The 25,767-nt window shown below is 49.1% G+C and overlaps 1 protein-coding gene across 3 annotated transcripts in view; it reads right to left on the bottom strand.

Moving 5' to 3' along the window:
* The window catches only part of FRS2 (fibroblast growth factor receptor substrate 2), a 320,399-nt gene that overhangs the window by 191,834 nt on the left and 102,798 nt on the right, over nt 1-25,767 (bottom strand). Inside the window, exon 1 of one of the 3 annotated variants that reach the window (XM_086918019.1) lies at nt 18,427-18,664. The exons of the other annotated variants lie outside the window; for them this stretch is intronic. The gene's annotated coding sequence lies outside the window, so the exon portion shown is untranslated. Of the gene's footprint in view, nt 1-18,426; nt 18,665-25,767 lie in introns of those variants that run through there. 3 annotated transcript variants of the gene reach the window in all.

Raw genomic sequence — 25,767 nt, 5'->3', positions numbered from 1 at the left:
AGTAAATGTTTAAGCTTCGTGCTGTACCTTAATTAATGCATGCTTATTAGTGCAGTCTACAAGAAGTACTTCTGCCCCCTCACGCCACAAACCTCCTAGCTCCCCTCGCCCCTAGGCAATCTTTCCAGAATCCCTTCACTATTGAGCCCTGCAGAGGTTGAAGACCGCTCTCCTCAGGAAAGGGCTGACCAGAGGAACATGGCAGAGGGCTGATGCCGTCCGCGGGAGCTCCGACCTGATCCGACCGGTGATCTCTCACGGTGAGAATGCGGACTGTATGCGGTTCAAGGAGGCATCTTTTGTGGTGAGTGGGCGATTATAACCCCGCCAAATGCACGATTCCTCTATCTAAACAACCGGCGCTCTTTTTTCTTTTGTACACTTCCCCGCGGTTGCTGACCTGCTTCGCTTCGGCCACGGCGCCGGCTCTGCATCCTACGGCTGGCCCCGCCCACTTCCTTCTCCTGATTCCTCGCCTGCTTTGAGCGCCGGACGTTTGGATCATGGGATGCCCACAGTAGCCCGCAGAAGCTTTTCGTTTCGGTGGTATGTGTAGTCAGCAGTCAACATCCTGGAACAGTGGTGAGAGTGTCTGGGGGGGGGGGGGGGGTGGGGGGGGGGCATACTCTAACCAGCAGTATTTCAATTAAGGACACAGTCGAGGCTACTATTGAGGCTACAATTGAGGCACAAGTGCCAGTTTCTGCATGAGTACAAGCGCAAGCACAGGACCTTAGGTGGAAGCACGGGAGCTGGCTTTTTGGTCGCGCTAACATTTGGTACAGTGTTAGACTGGTGCTTGCCAGGGTTAATTACCGCGGCTTTGCAGGAGCACACCCTTTAAAGTCAACTAAGACAGGGGGAAGCTGCGTGTTGGGGGCTTCTGGGGAGTTTAACCATCAATGTGAGCTTGCTATTACACCCCCCCATGCTGAGTCCATATCTGTTTTTCCGCAATTTGAACCACTAAAGGGGATGTGCTTAGATATCCCGCAATTTTCAAGTTTATTACATTCAGCTCCGTTTGAGATAGGAGGGGATTCCACACAGTCACCAGAGAGAAGCTGTAAGGTACCAGAAAGAATATCCCCGGTCACCAAAGCATCCAATGCCTCTGCCGCCCCTAGAGTAGGGAGCACGAGGAACAGATATCAGCTCAGATCAAACTCAGAGCTGTATAAGGTGGGTCTTCAAGCAGGGGGCGCCCAGTCTTAAGTAGGGACAGTCGCCTCTTCACCTAAGGGGCGGAAAAAGGAGAAGAAAGGGAAAAACTTAAAGGCGGGGTCTGGGGAGCCGAAGCAGAGGTTGCAGAAGAACTTGCCTCTTCGAGGTAAACCAACTCCCTCGCTAAAATCTTATTTTAAAATATTGGAGCAGGCTATGGACCCCAAGGGAGGTAACCCACCTTCTACATCTCCCCCTTCTAACTCTACACCAAAGTCTACATCAAAGTCTACACCAAACGGTTCTCCGAGTCCTACACAATCCGTGGCTAAACCATCTAAGGGTCCAACTTCGGGCGCACAAACCTCCGCCGATACGGTGTGGGGGGGGGGCGATACCTTTAACCAATAGCTACTCTGTCTTGGGTCAAGATTTCGTAACAGAAAAGGTTCCACCAGCAGATGAGGAGGTTCCACAGATGACAATGGACAGCTCAGCAGGAACTAGCCTCTCACAATTAGAATCTTTACTACTCACTATGAGGGAGGACTTATTATCAAAATTTGAAATATCCGAGGCAAATCAGAAAAATATACGTGAACCAGGGCTCTTGATTCCCTTATCCCGTTAGCTTTGAGCAAACGTGGACCAAGGGACCCCAGTCCTTGGTATGATGAGTCTCTGCGTGCGCTCAAAAGCACGTGTAGACGCGCTGAGCGAGACTGGTGGAAAACGTACGATAGCAATAAAAAAGTCCTGCATCTGGCCATCATCAAATCTCACCATCGCGCTGTCTGCAGAGCCCGCGCGGCATTTTATGCCCTTGAATTCCGCAACAGCACCAATCCATCAAAAACTATTTTTAAGGCTCTTAAAGATCTGGTGGCAAAAAAGGTTTCGGTGAACGAATACTGTTCCATTTCACACTGTGAAACCTTGGCGGCCTTTTTCCTCGAAAAGGTCCAAGCCATCTACAGAGCCTTTCCTTTGGTTTTGCCTTCTGTCGATGGACCTTGCAACCCTCAAGTTCAGGATGTTCTACATTCTATTCCCAGCCTTACACCTAAAAGCTTCAAGAAATTGGCTCAGCAGGTCAAGTCTGGGTCTCCGGCATATCCTTTAAGACCAGCTCTGTTCAGAGACTTGGCATCCTTCGACCTTTTACCGGTCTGTTCCTTGATCGATACCTCGTTGGCATCTGGTTTGGTCCCCGCAAAGTTGAAACAGGCAGTGGTTATGCCCATCCTGAAGAAGCTGTCACTGGACGCCAGCAAACCTGAGAACTACCGCCCGATATCACTTCTTCCCTGGCCGGCCAAAGTAGCGTAGACGCATGTAAGGAATATGCTACTTACCAGTATGCATCTGTTCTTGGCATAGAGGGCTGCAGAGTGGTACATTATGAATAGATCGCCATCTGGTGTTGGGCTCGGATGATTGCACTTTGTTTTTCTCTTGGAGAGTCTTTTGTATCTTGGTGACTCCTCCCTTGGTTGGTAGTGCGCATGGGCATCGGCTCCATCCTTAGATTGTTTTGCCATAGTAGGGTTAGATGGAGTAGTATAGTAGAATACAGATAAGAGTGCCCATGTAAGTGTATCTAAATAAGATAATGTTGGAACAGACACAGGTTTCCGGGGAGGCTGGGAGGGCATGTACCACTCTGCAGCCCTCTATGCCAAGAACAGATGCATACTGGCAAGTAGCATATTCCGTTCGAGGCATATGGGCTGCAGATGGTACATTATGAATAGACTATACAGCAGTTCCCTCCCTAGCGGTGGTCGCCCGTGTCTGTTGCAACTGTCTGAAACAATGTTTTTAATACTGCTTGTCCCACTCTAGCTTGTTGTGTTGTGTGCACATCTACACAATGGTGTTTTGTGAATGTGTGCGGTGTAACCCAGGTAGCCGCTTTGCATATGTCATCTAGTGGAATGTTTCCCAGAAATGCCATAGATGCTCCTAGTTTACGTGTAGAGTGAGCTCTAGGAGGAACAGTTAATGTTCTCTTTGCCTTTAAGTAGCATATTTGAATGCATTTTACAATCCATCTGGCAATGCCCGCTTTGGAGATGGGATTGCCATTATGTGTAGGAGAAAACGCAACAAATAGCTGTTTCGTCTTTCTGAAAGTTTGTGTTCTTTCTATATAGTACAATATGGCCCTACTAACATCCAATGTATGTAGGGCTATTTCTGCTACTGTTTGTGGTTTTGGAAAGAAAACCGGTAATTCCACTGACTGATTGATGTGGAATGCTGAAATAACCTTCGGTAAGAATTTTGGGTTTGTTCTAAGAACCACTTTATTTTGGTGTAGCTGCATAAATGGTTCTTGAATCGTAAAAGCCTGCAGTTCACTTACTCTTCTAAGTGACGTGATAGCTATGAGGAAGGCCACCTTCCATGTGAGGAATTGTATTTCACACCTATGCATAGGTTCAAAGGGTGGCCCCATTAGTCTGGTAAGCACTATGTTGAGATTCCAGACTGGGGAAGGTGGTCTTCTTGGTGGAATGACTCTTTTGAGTCCTTCCATGAAAGCTTTAATTGCTGGTACTTTAAACATTTTGCACGGAGACGCCGCGCTGATTACCGGTGTTAGCAAGAACCCCCATTGTGGCCTTGCTCCCAGCTTTTCCAGACTTTGGTACCGTGACTATTCCTTTCGGACCACAGTACTGAGGGCACTCATTTACGATTTACTCTATAATTAAGCTACACTATCAAGCTTAAGGAATTTTCCTACCTGAGTGCGACACTATTGTGAAACATTCGCAAATGTGTAACTTTAAGGCAATTACCCTCTGTCCTGAGGATGAACCTCTATTAAGTATGGTTCGAAACGTCGTCGACATATTACACTAAATGCAACGAATGCAGATACAATTTTTTCTTGCATATGTGTATATTTTAGATTGTCTGGTGTATGTCTTACTCTAATCAGATGTCTTGCTATTGCCTGTTATTTTGTATGTTGTATGTTCTTCCAGTGTGTTAGTCGGACACCGGACGGTGCCCCGTTTCTATCACACCCAGTGTTACATTTGTTATAGTACTTTTGTATCAGGGAATTAAACTGTCCTGCTGGACACTTCCCCAGAATATATTACCACTTGGTTTATATTTATTCTTTCGTGTATTGGTTTGTTGTTCTAAGGACCACTGTTCTTGATAATATGGTACTTTAAACAGTGACAGATGTTGCCTGTTTTGTAGGTACGCCGCTATGGCTGCAAGATGAACTCTGATAGAGGTATATGCTAGGTTACATTGCTGTAAGTGTAGTAAATAGCAAATGATTTGTTTAGTGGATGCGTCCAGAGGGTTGATGTGCTGACTGTTACAGTGTATAGCAAACCTCTTCCATTTTGCTGCATAGCATGCTCTGGTGGTAGGACGTCTTGCTTGTTTAATGATTTCCATACATTCTGGTGGTAAATCTAAATACCCAAACTCTATGACCTCAGGAGCCAGATCGCTAGGTTCAGTTGTTTGGGATCTGGGTGCATTATTTCTCCATGGTTCTGTGTAAGATGCATGGGTAATAACCTTAGCTTTTGATGTGGTACTTGTGAGAGTTGTAGCAGCGTGGTGAACCACGGCTGTCTTGCCCACGTGGGTGCCACTAGTATCATTGTCATTGAGTGTTGCTGCAGTTTCCGAACCAGTAACGGAATTAGTGGTAGAGGAGGGAACGCGTAAGCAAATTTGTTGGACCAATTTATCCACAGTGCATTGCCCTGGGACCGTTGGTGTGGGTACCTGGATGCGAATTCTTTGCATTTTGCATTCTGATGATTGGCAAACAGATCTATCTCTGGTTGCCCCCATTTTTGGAAGAATGGCTGTAGTATTTGGTCGTGCAGCTCCCATTCGTGTACTTGCTCTGACTGTCTGCTTAGGATGTCTGCTATTTGATTTTGAACTCCTGGTAGGTGTTCCGCTAACAGGTAAATCTTTTGAGGAATGGCCCATCTCCATATGTCCTGTGCTAGTCTGGACAGTTGGAGAGAGTGTGTCCCCCCCTGTTTTTGAATATAATACATTGCAGTCATGTTGTCTGTTCTGATCAGGACTGCTTTGCCTGTTATTTGCATTTGGAAAGCTTTTAGTGCTAGAAATATTGCTAATAGTTCTAGGTAGCTGATGTGCAGTTTCTTTTGCTGCACACTCCACCTCCCCTGCACTGTGTATCTGTCCATATGCGCTCCCCATCCGGAGAGCGATGCGTCCGCTGTTATTATCACTTGTGGAATTGGCTCTAGGAACAACCGTCCCTTGGAAATGTTTTCTGTGTTCCACCACTTCAGAGAGCGATACGTCCGGTCGTTTACCAACACCAGATCTGTAATCTGACCTTGAGCCGGATTCCACTGTGTCGCTAGACACTCTTGTAGTGGGCGCATTTGTAGTCTGGCATGTGGTATTAGCAGTATGCAGGAGGACATCATGCCTAATAGTTGCATAAACACTCGTGCTGGTAGTGAGTGTTGTGGTTGAAATCTTTGTATTAACCCGACCATTGTCTGTACTCTGATTGGGTTGGGGTATGCTATTGCCTTTTCTGTGTCTACTGTAGCTCCCAGGTATTGCTGAATCTAGTTTGGTTGCAGGTGTGATTTTTTGTAGTTCACCGAGAACCCTAGGTGGTGCAGCAATTGAATTGTCTTCTGTGTGTTGTGAAGACATTCTTCCTTTGACTTGGCCTTTATTAGCCAGTCGTCCAAGTATGGGAAGACATGTATTTGTTGTCTTCTTAGGTGTGCTGCCACCACCGCTAGACATTTTGTGAAAACTCTTGGAGCTGTTGTGACACCGAACAGAAGGACTTTGAACTGATAGTGTTGTCCTTCTAACACAAACCTTAGGTATTTCCTGTGGGCTTTGTGAATTGGGATATGAAAGTAAGCGTCTTTTAGATCCAGTGTAGAAAGAAAGTCCCCTTTCTTCAGTAAAGGGAGTACTTGTTGGAGCGTGACCATGTGGAAATGCTCCGAATTTATGTAAGCATTGAGAGGTCTGAGGTCTAATATTGGTCTTAGGGACCCGTCCTTTTTGGGGATCAGGAAGTATAGAGAGTATACTCCTGTTCCTTGCTGATCTTTTGGGACCTTCTCTATTGCATGCTTTTGTAGAAGTGCTAGAACTTCTTCTCTTAACAATGTCAGATCTTGACTCATTGGACGCTGTTTGGGGGGGATGTTTGGTGGGGTAGCTGTGAGTTCTAGGCAATAACCATGTTGGATAATCTGTCGCACCCACTTGTCTGACGTGATGTTTTCCCAGACAGGTAGGAACTGTGATAGACGTCCCCCGACCGGTGTTATGTGGTCTGGGGGGAGTTCTATGAAGTCACTGTTTTGGTGTTGAGGCGTTGGTATAATCTCAAGCGATGATATTGTTATTATTTCCGCGTCCTCTACCCTTATTGTTGTTACCTCTGTAACTGCCTCTTGAATTACCTCTGGGTGATGATGGGCAAATTAGGAAGGAGGCTGAATCTTTCTTCCAAACGCTATATAAAGCCAAAGTAAATCAATCTCCCCAGCTGTTCGAGAACTGGTTGAGCAAAATACAGCTTCCCTGTCTGTCAGAGGAGAACAAGATCTACCTTTCTTCAGAAATAAAAGAAGATGTTAGAACCCAGCTGATGAGAATGGTCAAAGGAAAGGCAGCTGGCCCTGACGGACTCCCTATAGAGATCTATAGGATAACAATAGATCAAATAGTCCCTGCCCTTACAATTTTATGTAATAAAATCTTTATAGCAGGGGAGAGTGCCCCAGATTCCTGGGCAGAGGCCACTGTAACCTTAATCCCAAAACCAAATAAGGACCCTTCAAGAATTGAATCCTATAGGCCAATCTCGCTGTTAAATACAGATTACAAGGTATTTGCCGGGGTGCTGGCAGCGAGATTGGCCAAAATAGCTAAAACAATTATCCATCAAGATCAAAGGGGCTTCATTCCAGATAGACAACTAAATGAGCGGACAATTCAGGTAATCGCAGCGACAGACGTTGCAGTCAGTAAGAAGCTCCCTTTAACCTTGGCGGCAGTAGGTGCCGCCAAGGCGTTTGATCAGGTAGACTGGCTATATTTATGGAGGGTTTTGTCTGCTTTCGGTTTTCCAAGAAACTTCATAACCACTATGAGATCTCTATATTGCTCCCCTCGGGCAAAGATATTAATCAATGGCCTCTTTACTAAGTGGGTACCAATTGCTCGCGGGACTAGGCAGGACTGTCCATTGTCTCCTTTGTTGTTTGATTTGTATATAGAGCCTTTCATTTGTTTTCTCAGATCTGATTTGGCATTTAAACCCTTTAAGATTTTTGATTTAGAATTGAAATTCGCATTATATGCGGATGATCTTATGTGCACCTCAAACCCGGGGGTCGCCCTGCCTAGAATGGTATCTTTAGCTGAAGAATTTGGTGAGGTTTCCGGTTACTCCATAAACAAAGATAAAACCGAGATTATGGAATGGAACCAAGAGGTGAGCACAGCGGGAGCCAAGTTAAAAACAAGCATTGGAAATGCAATAGGTCTCGCATTAGAAAAGTTGGAGTTATTGGTATTGTAAATGACATATGTTATTTATTTGTTGGTTTTTAAAATTGCTAAATTGATGGCTTTGTCATTTACAATGCCAATAGTTATAACTTTTGCGAATGTGACACCTATAGCATTTGGAATGCAACATATTTTGTATTTACGTGAAATAGATGGCAGCTCTTGTCGTTAGGCCACATCTCTAGAGAGCAGGAGAGTGCAGCAGGGGAGAGAAGCACAGCAATGCAATAGGTCTTGCATTAGGAAAGTTTGAGCTATTGGTATTGTAAAGGACACATTTTTTATTTATGTGCTTGTTTTGAAAATAGCGAATTAATAGCTTTTTTATTTACAATGCCAATAGTTTTATCTTTTGCAAATGTGACACCTATTGTAACACAATATGTGTTGTGAGGGTGAGTGAGGGTGAGGGTTAGGGGTTGAGGGTGAGGTGTTGAGGGTGAGTGAGGGTAAGGTGTTGAGGGTGAGTGAGGCTGGGTGAGGGGTTAAGGGGGAGGGGTCGAGGGTGAGGGGTCGAGGGTGAGGGGTCGAGGGTGAGGGGTCGAGGGTGAGGGGTCGAGGGTGAGGGGTCGAGGGTGAGGGGTCGAGGGTGAGGGGTCGAGGGTGAGGGGTCGAGGGTGAGGGGTCGAGGGTGAGGGGTCGAGGGTGAGGGGTCGAGGGTGAGGGGTCGAGGGTGAGGGGTCGAGGGTGAGGGGTCGAGGGTGAGGGGTCGAGGGTGAGGGGTCGAGGGTGAGGGGTCGAGGGTGAGGGGTCGAGGGTGAGGGGTCGAGGGTGAGGGGTCGAGGGTGAGGGGTCGAGGGTGAGGGGTCGAGGGTGAGGGGTCGAGGGTGAGGGGTCGAGGGTGAGGGGTCGAGGGTGAGGGGTCGAGGGTGAGGGGTCGAGGGTGAGGGGTTGAGGGTGAGGGGTCGAGGGTGAGGGGTTGAGGGTGAGGGGTTGAGGGTGAGTGAGGGTGAGGTGTTGAGGGTGAGTGAGGGTGAGGGTGGGTGAGGGGTTGAGAGTGAGTGAGGGTGAGTGAGGGTGAGGTGAGGAGTTGAGGGTGGGTGAGGGTGAGGGTGAGGCTGAGGGGTTGAGGTTGAGTGAGGGTGAGTGAGAGTGAGGGTGAGTGAGGGGTTGAGGGTGAGGGGTTGAGGGTGAGTGAGGGTGAGGGGTTGAGGGTGAGGTGTTGAGGGTGAGTGAGGGTGAGGGGTTGAGAGTGAGTGAGGGTGAGTGAGTGAGGGTGAGGGGTTGAGAGTGAGTGAGGGTGAGGGGTTGAGAGTGAGTGAGGGTGAGGGGTTGAGAGTGAGTGAGGGTGAGTGAGTGAGGGTGAGGTGTTGCGGGTGAGTGAGGGTGAGGGGTTGAGGGTGAGTGAGGGTGAGGGTGAGTGAGGGTGAGCGAGGGTGAGCGAGGGTGAGCGAGGGTGAGTGAGGGTGAGCGAGGGTGAGCGAGGGTGAGCGAGGGTGAGCGAGGGTGAGCGAGGGTGAGCGAGGGTGAGCGAGGGTGAGCGAGGGTGAGCGAGGGTGAGCGAGGGTGAGCGAGGGTGAGCGAGGGTGAGCGAGGGTGAGCGAGGGTGAGCGAGGGTGAGCGAGGGTGAGTGAGGGTGAGTGAGGGTGAGTGAGGGTGAGTGAGGGTGAGTGAGGGTGAGTGAGGGTGAGTGAGGGTGAGTGAGGGTGAGTGAGGGTGAGGGGTTGTGAGTGAGGGTGAGTGAGGGTGAGGGGTTGAGGGTGAGGGGTTGAGGGTGAGTGAGGGTGAGGGGTTGAGGGTGAGGGGTTGAGGGTGAGGGGTTGAGGGTGAGGCGTTGAGGGTGAGGGGTTGAGGGTGAGGCGTTGAGGGTGAGGCGTTGAGGGTGAGGGTGAGTGAGGGTGAGGTGTTGAGGGTGAGTGAGGGTGAGGGGTTGAGGGTGAGTGAGGGTGAGGGGTTGAGGGTGAGTGAGGATGAGGGTGAGTGAGGATGAGGGGTTGAGGGTGAGTGAGGGTGAGGGTGAGGGGTTGAGGGTGAGTGAGGATGAGGGTGAGGATGAGGGGTTGAGGGTGAGTGAGGGTGAGTGAGTGAGGGTGAGTGAGTGAGTGAGGGTGAGGGTGAGTGAGTGAGGGTGAGGGTGAGGGTGAATGTGAGTGAGGGTGAGTGAGGGTGAGGGTGAGTGAGGGTGAGGGTGAGTGAGGGTGAGGGTGAGTGAGGGTGAGTGAGGGTGAGTGAGGGTGAGTGAGGGTGAGTGAGGGTGAGGATGAGGGGTTGAGGGTGGGTGAGGGGTTGAGGGTGAGTGAGGGTGAGGGGTTGAGGGTGAGTGAGGGTGAGGGTGAGTGAGGATGAGGGGTTGAGGGTGGGTGAGGGTGAGTGAGGTTGAGGGTGAGTGAGGTTGAGTGAGGTTGAGGGTGAGGGTGAGTGAGGGTGAGTGAGGGTGAGTGAGGGTGAGTGAGGGTGAGTGAGGGTGAGTGAGGGTGAGTGAGGGTGAGGATGAGGGGTTGAGGGTGAGTGAGGGTGAGGGGTTGAGGGTGAGTGAGGGTGAGGGGTTGAGGGTGAGTGAGGGTGAGGGGTTGAGGGTGAGTGAGGGTGAGGGTGAGTTAGGGTGAGGGGTTGAGGGTGAGTGAGGGTGAGGGTGAGTGAGGGTGAGGGTGAGTGAGGGTGAGGGGTTGAGGGTGAGTGAGGGTGAGGTGTTGAGGGTGAGTGAGGGTGAGTTAGTGTGAGGGTGAGTGAGGGGTTGAGGGTGAGGTGTTGAGGGTGAGTGATGGTGTGGGTGAGGGGTTGAGGGTGAGTGAGGGTGAGGGGGTTGAGGGTGAGTGAGGGTGAGGGGTTGAGGGTGACTGAGGGTGAGGGATTGAGGGTGACTGAGGGTGAGGGATTGAGGGTGACTGAGGGTGAGAGATTGAGGGTGAGGGGTTGAGGGTGAGTGAGGGTGAGTTAGTGTGAGGGTGAGTGAGGGTGAGTGAGGGTGAGTGATGGTGTGGGTGAGGGGTTGAGGGTGAGTGAGGGTGAGGGGGTTGAGGGTGAGTGAGGGTGAGGGGTTGAGGGTGAGTGAGGGTGAGGGGTTGAGGGTGAGTGAGGGTGAGGGGTTGAGGGTGGGTGAGGGTGACTGAGGGTGAGGGATTGAGGGTGACTGAGGGTGAGGGATTGAGGGTGAGAGATTGAGGGTGAGTGAGGATGAGGGGTTGAGGGTGAGTGAGGGTGAGGGGTTGAGGGTGAGTGAGGGTGAGGGGTTGAGGGTGAGTGAGGGTGAGTTAGGGTGAGGGGTTGAGGGTGAGTGAGGGTGAGGGTGAGTTAGTGTGAGGGTGAGTGAGGGGTTGAGGGTGAGGTGTTGAGGGTGAGTGAGGGTGAGGCATTGAGGGTGAGTGAGGGTGAGGTGTTGAGGGTGAGGTGTTGAGGGTGAGTGAGGGTGAGGGTGAGTGAGGGTGAGTGAGGGCGAGTGAGGGCGAGTGAGGGTGAGTGAGGGTGAGTGATGGTGTGGGTGAGGGGTTGAGGGTGAGTGAGGGTGAGGGGGTTGAGGGTGAGTGAGGGTGAGGGGTTGAGGGTGAGTGAGGGTGAGGGTGAGGGTGACTGGGGGTGAGGGATTGAGGGTGACTGAGGGTGAGGGATTGAGGGTGAGAGATTGAGGGTGAGGGGTTGAGGGTGAGTGAGGGTGAGGGGTTGAGGGTGAGTGAGGGTGAGGGGTTGAGGGTGAGTGAGGGTGAGGGTGAGTGAGGGTGAGGGTGAGTGAGGGTGAGGGTGAGTGAGGGTGAGGGTGAGTGAGGATGAGGGGTTGAGGGTGGGTGAGGGTGAGTGAGGGTGAGTGAGGTTGAGGGTGAGTGAGGGTGAGAGTGAGTGAGGGTGAGTGAGGGTGAGGGCGAGTGAGGGTGAGGGCGAGTGAGGGTGAGTGAGGGTGAGTGAGGGTGAGTGATGGTGTGGGTGAGGGGTTGAGGGTGAGTGAGGGTGAGGGGTTGAGGGTGAGTGAGGGTGAGGGGTTGGGGGTGAGTGAGGGTGAGGGGTTGAGGGTGAGTGAGGGTGAGGGTGAGTGAGGGTGAGGTATTGAGGGTGAGGGGTTGAGGTTGGGTGAGGGTGAGGGTGAGTGAGGGTGAGGTATTGAGGGTGAGGGGTTGAGGTTGAGTGAGGGTGAGGGTGAGTGAGGGTGAGGGGTTGAGGGTGAGTGAGGGTGAGGGTGAGTGAGGATGAGGGGTTGAGTGAGGTTGAGGGTGAGTGAGGCTGAGGGTGAGTGAGGTTGAGGGTGAGTGAGGGTAAGGGTGAGTGAGAGTGAGTGAGGGTGAGTGAGGGTGAGTGAGGGTGAGGGTGAGTGAGGGTGAGGGTGAGGGGTTGAGGGTGAGTGAGGGTGAGGGGTTGAGGGTGAGTGAGGGTGAGGGGTTGAGGGTGAGTGAGGGTGAGGGGTTGAGGGTGAGTGAGGGTGAGGGTGAGTTAGGGTGAGGGGTTGAGGGTGGGTGAGGGTGAGTGAGGGTGAGGGGTTGAGGGTGAGTGAGGATGAGTGAGAGTGAGGGTGAGTGAGGGTGAGGGTGAGGGTGAGGGGTTGAGGGTGAGTGAGGGTGAGGGGTTGAGGGTGAGTGAGGGTGAGGTGTTGAGGGTGAGTGAGGGTGAGTGAGGGGTTGAGGGTGAGTGAGGGTGAGTGAGGGTGAGGGGTTGAGGGTGAGTGAGGATGAGTGAGAGTGAGGGTGAGTGAGGGTGAGGGTGAGGGTGAGGGGTTGAGGGTGAGTGAGGGTGAGGGGTTGAGGGTGAGTGAGGGTGAGGGTGAGTGAGGGTGAGTGAGGGTGAGTGAGGGTGAGGGTGAGTGAGGGTGAGGGTGAGTGCGGGTGAGTGAGGGTGAGGGTGAGTGAGGGTGAGGTGTTGAGGGTGAGTGAGGGTGAGTGAGGGTGAGGGTGAGTGAGGGTGAGTGAGGGTGAGGGTGAGTGAGGGTGAGTGCGGGTGAGGGTGAGTGCGGGTGAGTGAGGGTGAGGGTGAGTGAGGGTGAGTGCGGGTGAGTGCGGGTGAGGGTGAGTGAGGGTGAGGGGTTGAGGGTGAGTGAGGGTGAGTGAGGGTGAGGGGTTGAGGGTGAGTGAGGGTGAGTGGTTGAGGGTGAGTGAGGGTGAGTGAGGGTATGTATGTATGTATGTAGAGTTTGAGGGTGAGTGAGGGTGAGGTGTTGAGGGTGAGTGAGGGTGAGTGAGGGGTTGAGGGTGAGTGAGGGTGAGGGGTTGAGGGTGAGTGAGGGTGAGTGAGGGTGAGTGAGGGTGAGTGAGGGTGAGTGAGGGTGAGTGAGGGTGAGTGAGGGTGAGTGAGGGTGAGTGAGGGTGAGTGAGGGTGAGTGAGGGTGAGTGAGGGTGAGTGAGGGTGAGTGAGGGTGAGTGAGGGTGAGTGAGGGTGAGGGGTTGAGGGTGAGTGAGGGTGAGTGAGGGTGAGTGAGGGTGAGGGTGGGTGAGGGAGGGTGAGTGAGGGTGAGGGGTTGAGGGTGGGTGAGGGTGAGTGAGGGTGAGGGTGAGTGAGGGTGGGTGAGGGTGAGTGAGGGTGAGTGAGGGTGAGGGGTTGAGGGTGAGTGAGGGTGAGAGGTTGAGGGTGAGGGGTTGAGGGTGATAGAGGATGAGTGAGAGTGAGGGTGAGTGAGGGGTTGAGGGTGAGGGGTTGAGGGTGAGTGAGGGTGAGGGGTTGAGGGTGAGGGTGAGGTGTTGAGGGTGAGGGTGGGTGAGCGTGAGGGTGAGCGTGAGGGTGAGTGAGGTGTTGAGGGTGAGGAGTTGAGGGTGAGTGAGGGTGAGGGGTTGAGGGTGAGTGAGGGTGAGGGGTTGAGGGTGAGTGAGGGTGAGGGGTTGAGGGTGAGTGAGGGTGAGGTGTTGAGGGTGGGTGAGCGTGAGGGAGGGGTTGAGGGTGAGGTGTTGAGGGTGAGTGAGGGTGTGGGTGAGGGGTTGAGGGTGAGTGAGGGTGAGGGGTTGAGGGTGAGTGAGGGTGTGACCATATCCATTCCAGACACTGATAATTAATTGGCGACAAAAGTTATTATTTGACGTGGCATATCTTAATTGCTAGGTTTTTTAATTACTAGTTGATGTTTAATTTTTGTAATCATTTTTTTAAGTATGCACCTCTTAAAAAATAAATAAAAATATTGCTGGTTATGTATTTCCATTTGTAGACCTAGAATAGTTATGGTGCATTGTATGTAGCTTTAAAAAATAAAAATGTAGACTGCTCAATGTATTTCCGTGAATAGATGCAGGTTGCCTCTTTCTGTCAAATAATATCCCATGTTCAACTTACTATAGTGGCGCGGCATACTATGAAGCAGAGGAGGACTAACTGTCAGAGCCTTGCTCTTTCCTCTCTTGCCAACAGGGCTACTCCAGAATAAGACCACGAAAACCATAATTTGTGAAACATGGCCATTTGACTCGCAGCCCGGTCAGTGGAGGGGCTCCGCTTTCTGATCCGTAGAGGCTGATGCGCAGTCACTTTCTTGAAGAGGAAATGGGGAATAAAAACTTTACTTTTGCAGTGATGTCGATGAACCTGGCTTGATGTCACACTGCTGCATTGTGCTGATTTTCTAAGTAAAAACATGCATAGTGAGGAGCACTAATACGGGTTTGAGATGGTGGAAGAGCTGCTTATCTCTTATGGAGATAGATTATCTGGGGGGAGGAAGGGCTCCTAATGGGAAGTGTAGACGGGGAGAAATTGAGAAAAAAAAGCTGAGCAGGGAGGGTGTTATTGCGGCTATCTGTTTGCCCGAGGGGAGGAGAAATGCAGGCCTGAGGCAGAGCACACGCTGAGAAGCTTGTGGGAGGGGGGCTGGGCTGCCTTTGATCTGGTAATGCGAGGCAGGCAGGCAGGGGGCTGGTGGCATTGTGCACGAGCTTTTTAGGGCTTGCGCTTGCGCAATGACCTAAAAAGCACATGCACTTGAAGAAATCGCCAGTGGAATCGCCAGTGGTGGATCAACACTGGATAAGCCGTAATAGAGCTTCGCCAGCGATGCGCAGAAGCGCATCAGCAAGCGAGCCCTAATGAGGTACTTGGGGGTCTTGCTGGCCCATAAAATTGAAGATATTACTAAAATCAAACTGGATATGGTATCCAAGGATGTTTGTGCCCTTCTGCTAAGATGGTCATCCCTCCCTTTAAACATCTTTGGGAGGGTTAATCTTATTAAGATGATCATCCTTCCTAAACTCACTTTCTTATTTAATTCTATCCCCTTATCTTTTCATACTTTATCGATTAAAAAACTGCAAGGGAAACTAGGTTCCTTTATCTGGAATTCAAAAGCGCCAAGGGTATCCTGGAAAAAGCTAAGGAGGACTTTAAAAACAGGAGGTCTGGCCTTCCCCGATTTACTTGTGTACTGTCATGCGTTTCATTTTAAAAACCTTAGATTTCTGGCAGGTAAGATAGAGGCAACGTCTTTAGGCTTGTTATTTTTAGCGCTATTGCAAGAGGTACCACAGGGCCAATCACACTTCCTTTTTAAGTACAGGGACCCGAAAAAAAAAAAAAAAAATAAGACTTAAGATTCTGGGGACAGCTATAAGAAATTGGGTCTTTGTGAGGCAGAAACTTGATATTCCTTATTATGTAGAGCAGGCTCCGATCTGGGAATCACCTGGAACTCCGGCTTGCCTTCAAGACCAATTATCTCGTCCTCTTAGGGCAGCTGGGCTGGAGTGTTGGGGGGGGGATCTCCAAGAAGATTCACAGCTTCTCAGCTGAGAGGCACTATATAGTCTGGCTGGGGGAACCCTCACTAGGTTTAAATATCATCAGCTGTCCAGATGGTGGTTAACTAAACCCTGGAATCTCAATAAACCCAACCCTAAATTTGATTTAATATTCAGAAGAGATAGGTGGAAAAATCAAATTTCGTACTGGCATACAGCTATGCTAGAAGCTGAGAACATCTCCGAAACTGAGATACAAAAACTCTGGAACAATACACCAACACTAGATAATGAAATCTCTATGGGTTTATGGACTGATTCATTCACTATCTTGCAGGCTGTGATAAAACCGGCCACTCTAAAACGGAACCATTTATATACTATGTATAGGGCATATATATCTCCAAAAAACTCATGAAATTCTCCAAGCTAGAATATTATTGCCCGAGATGTCGATTTTTGGTCGCTGATGATGTGCATATGCTGGCTGCGTGCATATGCTGGCTGTTTGTCCAGAAATAAGGAACTATTGGAATCTGGTTCAGGGTTTTCTGGAAGATGTTTTCCAAATATCGATAGTAATAACTACTAGTACTATTTTTTGGGGTTTGGGAGCTGCCTATAACAAACGATCTTAATACCAGGTTTGTTTTCTATGTTATACTTCTTGCAAGGCGCGAAATATGCAGAGCCTGGAAGGATCCAATATCTCTTTCTTTTTCTAATTGCCTTAAACACGTTATTCTCACCAGTAAATCTGATATGACATGCGATCCCACAAGCATTGATAAGATCTGGAAGCCCCTGGTGGCATGGCAAGACAGGTATACGGTAATGTGGTTTCCTATGATTCATCCTGGGCCCTGCTGGTTCCTATATCTCTTATGTTACGCAGGGTGCCAGTTACGGCGTGAACAGGAGCGGATTGGGGAAGCAGTGGCAACTTGAGGGATCGGGCATTGCTTCTTCTGAATTTGGTCATTTAACATCAGGGCCGGACAGGTTTGACCTCTTTCTGTTTGAGCTGCCTAAGTTCCCTTCAAGAATTCCATAAGGGTATATGAGGAAACCAAAAAAATAAATAAAAAAGGACAGGGTTGACCTATACAGGGCAGGTTCAAATGGCATAGGAAGCCAGGACAGAGGTTTAGTGGTGGCCAAACCAAATGGAGGACTGAAAGGGCCAGGCCATCTTCGGTCTGCTCACGATACGGTTGCAGCGTTGGACACAAGCCTTTCACGCTGGGGAGCCTGGTGTGGAAATAATACCACAACAGGACCATGGTCCGAACAGGAGAGAAAATTACATGTCAACTGCCAGTAATTGCTGATGAGATCACATGCAGAAGTGCCTGACGACTGACAATCGTGTGCTGCATTGTACTGAAAAAGGACAACGTATCAGCAATCCAATACATAAACTATCTTGAAGGGATGAGACAATGTCCTGGTGGAACTAGAAAATGACTTGTCACTTCTGCTTGGACAGGAGAATTCTGATCACAGCAGAGTACCTTCCATGGGAAGTTCAATCTCACAGCACAGAGGAATTCCAGACATCAAAAGGATTACAGTCCTTTGAACCAGGATCCAAAACTTCTTCACATGATCATAAGCAAACAGGTATCTTGCCAGGTGAATCTCTTCGCTCCACGGCTCAATCATCAATTCCCTCACTTTTTCAGCTGAAGACTAGACCCACTGATGACATTCATTCATGCAAGTTTGGAGGAGGAAATCCTTCAGGTACTCGGTTCAGCTTTTCTCTATATTCTCAAGACAGGCAGCACAGACCAGAAGACAGAAGGAGACATTGATCTTGGCGATATCAGGAAGGAGAGCCCAAGCTTGGTATCCAACTGTTCTGAAACATTCTTCAGAAACTCCACTCCTTATCCCCCCGGCTCCCCCTCCCTCCGAGTCCGAACAAATTGAAGGATTTTTGGGCCACATCACACCCGCGGGTACTGGATGAGATTCTCCAGCAAATGCTGTGGAAGATTACCATAGACGCAGGAATATTCCAGTCATTTCAGAATAGGATTGTGACATCATCAAGAAGGCGTGGCCAGAGTCCACAGTTAAGCAGTACAGCTCAGCTTGCTGAAGACGGTCCTGGTGTATGTTATGGAATCTGGATTGGAGTGTGTGTGTGTGTGTGTGGGGGGGGGGGGGGGGGGGAGGGGGATAGTGTAAATTCTGAACTTTCTTTTTGGAATTATCAAATTATGGTTTGGCTTCCCTGTAACAGGATCCGGACACGTGAGCATCCATTGGTATGCAGACCACAGAACTGAAGTTTGTTTTCGTGCAAGTGTAGGTCTGATGTGTGAGTGCTGGATGTGTCCTCTACAATGTTCACTTTCAAAGGGGTCACCTTTTGATATCCAGGAACATCAAGTCAAATACCAGGATTGTTCGGTACCCCCCCCCCCAACCCCCTTTTCTGGAACACGTTAAGTGTGCATGGTGAGGTGCATTAGAGTCTATGAGACCATGACTGAAGACTAAGACTTGTAGGTACTAAATAGTTACTAATTGCAATCAAGAAGCCTTTAACCAATTTCTTCTCCCACGATTGCAAAGTGGGGTCGTTGGGCAAGGAGTGATGTGAGCATTGACATGTGGTGCTCATTCACTACAAGATGCCATGGCATCTAAGGCTTTTTCTGTGGGAGGTCTTTTGGAAGATATATTAAAGGCAGAGGATTGGTCCTTATTCAACTTTTAAGAAATTGCTATTTTAAACCAGTGATGGGTCTGGCATCAATGGTGAACTTTAAGTTTTAAACTTGCATTATCCGAACTTCCGGTCCTGGACATCAAACATAAATTTTCCTACCTATCCTGAAGGAAAGTTTCAATTCTATTATGGACACTGAAGTAAGGATTATCCCACCCAGGCTAAGACAGTGTGCAGAAAGTCACCCGATCAGCATCAGGATCGCCACAGTATGGTATAATATTTTGTATTGATATTATCACATCTATTGTAGTATATGTTTCAATAATATCATTGTTCAGTTATGTTCATTCAGGTTAAGAACAAGACGTTTCAATGTTGTGATTGGGTTTTGTAGCTCTCGAACAGCAGCAAGATTACCAATAAATGGAGACCAGGCTGTCTTTTCACACAAAGAAAGAGTTAGTACTTTTCCTTCTGGATGATCTTTTGTGGAGGTCATGGCCTCAGACTGCTGGACACTGTTGCTCTTTGTTAGGACTCATTGCAATTGTAGCCCTAAACTGTTATAATGTTTCAATGTTCCTGTTAGGCTGCTGGGCAAATCAAGTAAATGCATAATCCTGTCCTAAGAGTACTCAATAAAATTGACACTTTTCTGCAAAATAGAAACAAAATATTGTTTTACTGGATAAAATGGTGTGAAAACGTGCTATTTACAGTAGTTCAGCACCGCGTAAATATTTCTGAAAACCACGGACATATTTTAAGTCAGTTTCTGAACGTGGACATCAAACTATTACATTTTTAAAAAGCTATTAAAGTACAATGTTGATGAATTGATTTTATTTAGACGCTTCACTTTGTTTACACAATTCAAGCCTATCCAAATCATTGCCACGATATTTTCTGAGAAAATTAAATATCGAAACAGTGCAGCTGTCCCTCATCCCGATGTGGGGTTGTAATTGTTAATGACATTCGGAGTGCAATGATACACTTAAGCCTGGGATAGAGTGACGCAGCCTGTGTTCTCATTTTTTTTAAAAAAATGTGTGCATATTTTATATAGCGTGTACTCGACCCGAAGGTATTGGAGCGCTTTACATTATCTAAAAATCAAAAAATGGGGTTCGGTTTTAGTTACTTGCAGTGTGGGTTGGAGACGTTCCCTTAGCTGAGCTCCCTGGAACAGTTGACTATACAAATCTTCTGCGTCTCAGCCCAACCCCCACAAAAGTAAATAAACGTGGCCTTTAAACAGTGTAAACCGTAAGCCCTCTGGCTGCTCTGAAAACAAAATAGCTAACCCACACAAGCTCGAGTGCACAGACTTGCAGGTTCCACACCCCGCCAACAGTGCACGCTGAGCGTGTTATTAGGAGGGTTGTTGTGTGATCACACCGAATTCCTGGCCTCCACTCACATTAGAAAGTTGCCCTCTCGGCGACATTCTTCTTCAAACAGCTACAGTAACCACAGCAACGCCACACTCCCAATCTCGCCAGATGCTCCATTTTAAGCCAACATTGAAACGGCAAAGTTAAACTACTCGGTCCACTCGAAACGTAAGCACGCATTCTACACATACTGACAACCGCTGGCGCACACAACACAGTGAACGTTGGAGGCTTCACGGAACGATCATAAAGACGACCAATCATAAAAAAATAAAATAAAGACAGGAATTTAAAGGACTCGGACAGGCTGATCCGAGACCAAGTGCCCCAGCCAAACGTAGCGGGGAAAAAATGGAATAAGCAGGTTTGGTTTCTCCGATAAAGTACAGGTGAGCAGTTCATGGCAACAAATGTAGACTGTGATTGGAAACAGGCTTGAATTTAAAACAAGCATTGGAAATGCAATAGGTCTCGCAGCATTAGAGTTAGTGCTTTTAGAATTGTTTATGGGTTTTTTTTGTAAATCTTTAGCATTTTTGTTTCCTGTAGCCAATGCTAAAGAATTACAAATAAAAAAAGCCATAAACAATTCTAAAAGCTCTAACTCAAATGCTCCGAGACCTATTGCACTGTGTGAGGGTGAGGGGTTGAGGGTGAGGGGTTGAGGGTGAGGGGTTGAGGGTGAGGGGTTGAGGGTGAGGGGTTGAGGGTGAGGGGTTGAGGGTGAGGGAGTGAGGGTGAGGGAGTGAGGGTGAGGGAGTGAGGGTGAGGGAGTGAGGGTGAGGGAGTGAGGGAGTGAGGGTGAGGGAGTGAGGGTGAGGGAGTGAGGGTGAGGGAGAGTGAGGGAGAGTGAGGGAGAGTGAGGGAGAGTGAGGGTGAGTGAGGGTGAGTGAGGGTGAGTGAGGGTGAGTGAGGGTGAGTGAGGGGTTGAGGGTGAGTGAGGGGTTGAGGGTGAGTGAGGGTGAGTGAGGGGTTGAGGGTGAGTGAGGGGTTGAGGGTGAGTGAGGGGTTGAGGGGGAGGGGTCGAGGGGGAGGGGTTGAGGGTGAGTGAGGGTGAGTGAGTGAGAGTGAGGGGTTGAGGGTGGGTGGGTGAGGGTGGTTGAGTGAGGATGAGTGAGAGTGAGGGTTAGTGAGGGGTTGAGGGTGAGGGGTTGAGGGTGAGTGAGTGAGGGTGAGGGGTTGAGGGTGAGTGAGGGTGAGGGGTTGAGGGTGAGGGGTTGAGGGTGAGTGAGGGGTTGAGGGTGAGTGAGGGGTTGAGGGGGAGGGGTCGAGGGGGAGGGGTTGAGGGTGAGTGAGGGGTTGAGGAATATGTCCTTTGTGCACACCCAAAAAAAACAACAACAAAAAAAACATACAAACGCAGGCACTCTTCTACCATGGTGGAAAGTTGTCTGCGTTGGCGCCAGGGAGCCAAAACAGCGCCAATGCAGAGGAAAAGGCAGGAATGCACTGTATTCTTTTAAAAATGGCACATTCCTGCAATTTCCCTGTCACACAGCCAGTCAAAGCAAAATTTGACCCTATCCTGCAGAATAAATCTGCCCCTCTCCATGAGGGAGCTTGCCTGACAAAATACAATAAGTGTAGAACTGAAACCAGCCATCACAAGCTCAATGAAAGATAGGTTTCGTGGCTCTTGAGAAAGACTATGCCCTGCGTTATTATGTAGCACATATGTCCCACTCAATTAAGTTAGACTTTTTAGCTGTATAGGGCTTGAGTTTTGGGGAAAATCGTGAGCAAACTTAGACCGGTTTGAAGGATAGCACTTTGCAGTGACTTAGAAAGCCTCTATGTAGGAAAATGTGATAATATTTGAAATCAGACTTAACTTGCCTAATTACAACGTGTCTTTTTTTAAATCTGCTTTTCATAATTAAAACAACTGCCATAGGGTGTTGGTGGGCGCCAGTGCCATAGAGGCAGGCACATGAAGGCTTCTACCAGAGATGTGAGAAACAGCACCATATGTGAAAGCCTTCTCTACACACACACACTTTATGATGTAATGTAGAGATCTGAAAATAGTCTGGACAAATAACCAGGTGAGCCAAAATCTTCCAAACGAAACATTAATTCTGATCCTTTACGCACCCCCGATTTTTAATTTAAAATGCAGGATACAACTGCCCATTTCCTTATAATCCCCTCAACTCCAATGGGTCTGTGTACGGTGAAAACTCAACACGTCTGCGGCGCGTGCAGAGAATGAATGGATGGACACGTCAGCCCCAAGACTGTGTGGGGGGGAGGGACTTCAAACCATAGGCACTCCTCAAACGTCAATATAGTGCAGACATCAGGCAATAAACGAAAACATTAAACAACCGTAATTTAGAGTATTTGTTGTCTCTCTCTTTGAATTTCCGTAGGCATTCATCATGACAAGTAGGCACAAGGCAACAACTGGTTCCAACAAAATAGCCCTCATTGTAACCCTTTTAAGTCCTGCAAAAACATGGTTCACCGTGGATTTAAATAAAATGGCCCTTCAAAATATCCCATTCCACTACCGGTAAAGCAAGAAAACAAGTCAAAATATAAGAAATCAACCCCAAACAAGCAGCGCCATAACCGATAAATTCCCTTGGGATGCTTCCCAAAGAGAGCAATCAAGTTCTTGGTGTGATGCTTACTGAAAGAGAAAACCTATGTTGCCAGGAAAGGAGACTAATCTTTAAATGAAAGTTCTAATGGAAGTCGTTAGTCAGAACCTTCGCTACAAGACGAGATTACAAAACTCCACAAATCTCCAAAGGCATACACCTTCTCCCTACAGTGCGCAGAGCAGTCTACACTTACCTTTCACCACGGAGACAGGGAAGGCCAGGAGCAAAAGCAGGAGCATTTTGTGTAAGGTCCTCATGGCTGCAACGGACTACCAGGTTTGAGAAGCAACACCCAAAGGTACTTGTACTGCGCCCTCTCGCTCGAAAGGAGGGCAGCTGGCAACAAGTGGTAACAAGAAAGGGTGGAGGGGGCAGGGGAGGAGGGGTCCGGGGAGGAGGGAAGGGCCAGAGGGACTTGATGGGAGTGGTGGGGGGGGAGGGGGAGGGTATAAGAGAGGGAGAGGAGGAGAGACAGGACAGGGGGAAGCAGCAGAGACACGGCGGGTAAAATAAACAAACAAGCCTTTCACCGTAACACGGCGGGCAGGGGAGGGGGCGGAGAGGGGAGAGGTGCGAGACGGCAGGCAGGCAGGGGAGGAGAGTAGGAGGAGGAGGGGGGAGGAGAGTAGGGGAGGCACGGCCTAGCGGCAGGCAGGCAGGGGAGGAGAGGAGGAGGGGGGAGGAGAGTAGGGGAGGCACGGCCTAGCGGCCGTGCAATCAAGTAGTGAGGGGGCGGAGCTGGGGGAGGCTGTGAGAGAGAGTAGGCAAGGCAGGCGGCTGGGGGCATGTGGCACGCGCATTTAAGCTCAATGCGCATGCGCATTGAGCTTAAATTTCTCGTGCACTGCAAGGAATCGCCACGATTCCTTGCAGTGTGGATAAAGAGCGGATAAGTGCCAATACTCTCGCCTTGCTCGATGCGCATGCGCATCGACAGGCGAGACCTAAAAAGTTAAGTATACACAGCTGCACATTTCATGACAAACACAAGCAGACTGAACACAACAGGGGACATTGGTAGTGTCCCAGTTTAATCGCCCTTAGCTTTCACATTTAAGAAGACACGTCCTCTATGTACGTATACTACATAACATTCAGGTTTCAGGGTAATTTCAAGTGTGTTTCCTTACAGCAGTTATGTACTAGAGTAAATAACAGGCAATGGCCCTATTCAATGTTACTGTCCACCTCTGAAGGCTGAGCAGCTGAGTCAAGGACATGTGGGATTCAATCGGAGATCTGCAGATTACACAGTAAGTAACTCGCGATCTCTGGTGCAAACGTTTCCTCAGTTTAAAGCAGAAAATCGTTTAAAGTCAAGAGACTCATAATAATATTATACAGGCTCAATGCGAGTTGGTAGGGGGGGGGGTCTACGAATTTGGCATAGAAACGCAATACAGCCTTTTAATAACATAGAAACGCAATACTGCTTTTTACTAACAAACTTACATAAGGATTTATCAGTAAGGTACTTGGTCGAAATGTATAGTGTGGGTGGACATTCCTAGGCAAACTTTGAGGAGATTGATGGCGACTTCCGAGGACAAGGAAGAACTCACTGATTATCGCCAGTAGTAGGTTGCAGGTCATTCTCCTATTTGAAATAATCAATGAAGGTTAAGTGGCCGAAGGGACTGGAGTGCTCGCCTCGACAACTGTAACCCAAGCTAAGAGTGGATAATTACAGCCGTTAGAAGCACTACCTCACGGAGATAAATGGAACGAGCAGAAGCAAGAAGGATCCCAAAGGGTTTAAGGTAACGTCAAAAGGAGTAGGTGGGCAGACCGGTGGGCCGGAGAGGGTGGACCTGGACACGATCTCATCCTTAAGGACGTTATATAACCTTTAGTCTCTTTAAACAGCATAACACAATACAACTGGGTTCTACTGCTTCATCAATCAGCCAGCATGTACACTGCAAGAGGTATATGAGAGGAAGAAGACAGTTGTCAAAGTTTTCATTAAGAGATTGTGTACTATGGATGTCGCATTAGCAGGGTGCAGGGTGTTGCAGTAATCTAATGTACCCAAGAAAAAATACTGGCTTAGCAATGCTAAAAGGGAGGAGAGGACAGATCTTTCTGATATCCAAAGCTGGTATCAGGCAGCAGAAAAGGAAGCCATCCATATGCCAGTCAAACAGTCATTAGTTTTCTGTGGGAGAAGAGGGACTGTACGAAAAAGATTTAAAAAGTTGCCAGAGCGGGGATTGTAGAAGCCCTCAGGAATAAAACGCATATGTTTTAGAAAAGCCGAGGATGGCATGACGTTTGATAGCAGAGAGATCGCTTGTATTGCAAAACATATTTGACTTGGCAGTAGCTAGGGCAAAGCGGGTAATTTTCATAATACCCAGCTCCACTTCTGGAAGTTGCCTTACCAACAACTGTTTGGAGGCAGAGGAGGGGAGAAGGTGCAAAGGGATAGTGTTTTGCAAGAGCGCAGTGCAGAATGTGGTTTAAATCGGAGGTAAGGGACTTTTGCAGATGGAAGATATCCATACATAGTGCAAGGTAGTGTGGTGTGTTGAAGGGAATTCAAAGGTGTAGCAGGGTAGCAGGACGCAGCGTTGTGAGATTACTGAACTCCTCTGGAGACTGCCGGGTAACTCGCGCCCGCACCCTGCAGTCTAGGGCAGCAGGCCGGGTAGTGGAGGACGCCCCTGCCTCTTGTCGCTGGTATCGCTCCCTTCGGGGACGGACTAGGCGCAGAGGCTGGGTGAGATGTGCTTCTATACCCGCTTGCCTTGCCTTGCCGCCCCTCCCCTCCCCTCACAGAGGCAGCAGCAGCTGTGGGACCGGAGCTGCGAGCCTGAAGCACGGGTGCAGGAACACAGATTACCGCTGTTGTAAATAAAACAGCGATAGTATTAAGCATTCACTGAAGACATGCTATCGTGTCTTTGTTCTAGTTTTCCCGCTTATACTCAATATACGGCCAGACTCCATTTTGTTTTCTGGCATCCATCTTGTGTGCCATACATTGCCATGTGCTCGCCATGAGGCGAGTCCTACCTCACCGATTGTCACCCCTAGAGTTTGCCCAGCAACAGGCTATAAATAGTTCCTTGTGCGTCTAGCGCATGCTCAGTAGGAGTCACATCTGTCTCTGACTAGCGTAGATAGGAATGAGCATTCGGCGGGTCTCAAGAACTGTTAACTCCACCCTTGTATCGATCATGTTCAAGAAATGTCTATATATGGTTGTAAATCATGCTTTGAGTTGTAACCGCCTACTTATGAGCCCCTTCTTTGTGTATAAAAGGGGACCGCATGTCTTAGTTCTTTGTGCTACCTTGTACAATACTGTAGAGTGTTGTGTGGGCTGTAGTAGCCCCTTTAAAGGTTTATTAAACTCTGTTGTTGTATTTCCAGTTTCCATGCCAATTTCTTTGTGTAGTCTGAGGACTCCGTGCACAGAAGGGCGAACCCATTTGCGTTCGCAGGCCTTGCTGAGGCCTGTACTCATCACTGCGGAGGTGCAGTGGAGAGAGCTGAAGTGAGAGCAGGGCTATGATACCTACCTCAGCTTGGTTGTGGACCCCTGTTCAGCTCCCGCGTGACTCCCGCTGGTCTCCCATCTGGTCCCCTCGTCCCCCTTGATCCTCGCTCGGCCCAGCTTATCCGCAACCACTGCTGGAGTTGAGCAGAGTGGCACCGGCAGTGTTTCTCCATCAGCGTCACCTGCACCGATCAACCACGGCTTCAGTGCGAGTCAGGTGAATCAGGTGAGCCCCTGTTGAGCCCTT

Source organism: Lissotriton vulgaris, chromosome 1_1 (assembly GCF_964263255.1).
Source record: "Lissotriton vulgaris chromosome 1_1, aLisVul1.2, whole genome shotgun sequence".
In the NCBI taxonomy this organism is placed as follows: domain Eukaryota; kingdom Metazoa; phylum Chordata; class Amphibia; order Caudata; family Salamandridae; genus Lissotriton; species Lissotriton vulgaris.
The sequence above is the reverse complement of the archived record's forward strand: the minus strand, read 5'-3'. Positions and strand labels throughout refer to the sequence as shown.